This window comes from Phytophthora parasitica, assembly GCF_000247585.1.
Source record: "Phytophthora parasitica INRA-310 unplaced genomic scaffold supercont2.42, whole genome shotgun sequence".
Classification (NCBI taxonomy): Eukaryota; Oomycota; class Peronosporomycetes; order Peronosporales; family Peronosporaceae; genus Phytophthora; species Phytophthora nicotianae.
Window position 1 is genome coordinate 491140 of NW_008649028.1, and position 1264 is coordinate 492403.

Below are 1264 nucleotides of genomic sequence, written 5' to 3' on the forward strand. Positions count from 1 at the left end.
GCGTTCGAGGCTGCTCGTGTTTCTTCCTTCAGCAGCCATAGGCTTCGTTGTTGCATTTGAAACAGTAGACTGTGTAGTTGCCGTCAGTTCGGAAAAGTCATGTACTGAAGGTTTGTTAACTCGGGTACTCCGTACCCATGTGTGGAATACACCAGGTGTAAACCCGTGTAACCCCGTTACACCTTCAGACATTCTCTCGTTTCAATGACTTCAGTATGGGGGAAACATTTGAGCACTGTGGTTGGGATACTTCAACCCCACTGGGCCACTTTCAGCAGAGAACAGAGAAGCTCCGGAAATCGGCATCGACGGGCACAATGCGGATGACTTGGGATTCACCGAGTTAGAATCAGAATCGTAGAGGATAGATGATAAATAAACTGCATTCCAGTTTACGTACGGTCATGATAACGAACCGGATCTGTTGAATTTCACTGTAGACGAAAATGATTCTGAGCTAACGGCTTTAGTCGACGTGGTCCGTATCCTCAGCATTCTCAAGCTGAATCGTGGCGTCTTACACCAAGCTGGGAGATGGAGGGGCCACATCAAGGAGGGAACCTTCAATGATATTCTTGCGAGTCTCTAAATGGCCTATGAATACATGAAGAGCGACAACCACCGAACTATTACCAAGGTGTTTCGCTTCAAGGAGTTCATGAAACGGTTTGGCAGGAGACCTGCCAGAGTCAATGAAGACCACAAAATTGTGCAAGATGAAGTCTGCTGGTTCGACGTATCATTGGGTGCCCGTTTATTGGGGATTTATTGTACTATGCAAGATCTTAGCATAGTATAGTTAAACCAAGGCTAGTATATTGTCTCACAGAGCGGAGCGATGACCCGGAACCTGGTTCAAGAGCGCACACAAGGGGAGACAATTAGGGTATGCGACAACAGACTAAATAAGTGGACCAGAGCAATGAGTAGGGAAACCGGAAACACACTCTAATCAATCTAACTTCTCAAATTGTATTCCAAGCATCACTTCAGTCTCAAGACGGGTTTCCAAACAACTCTACAGTCATCATCCTACCTCGACCCAGTGGCTTCTATGTCATCCAAGTGATGTATTGCTTCTGTGACAATCACTGGCTTGACAAATTTAGGACACAACAGCATTGTATGCTACCTAGTGTCGTGGTGGTCCAGTTGCTAGCCATTTCGAGCTGCTTACGTATGAGACTGTGTAGTTGCCGTCAGTTCGGAAAGTGAGATGGTCTCAAACTATCTCTTCCATCACATCCTTCGCCTTTTCCTTTGA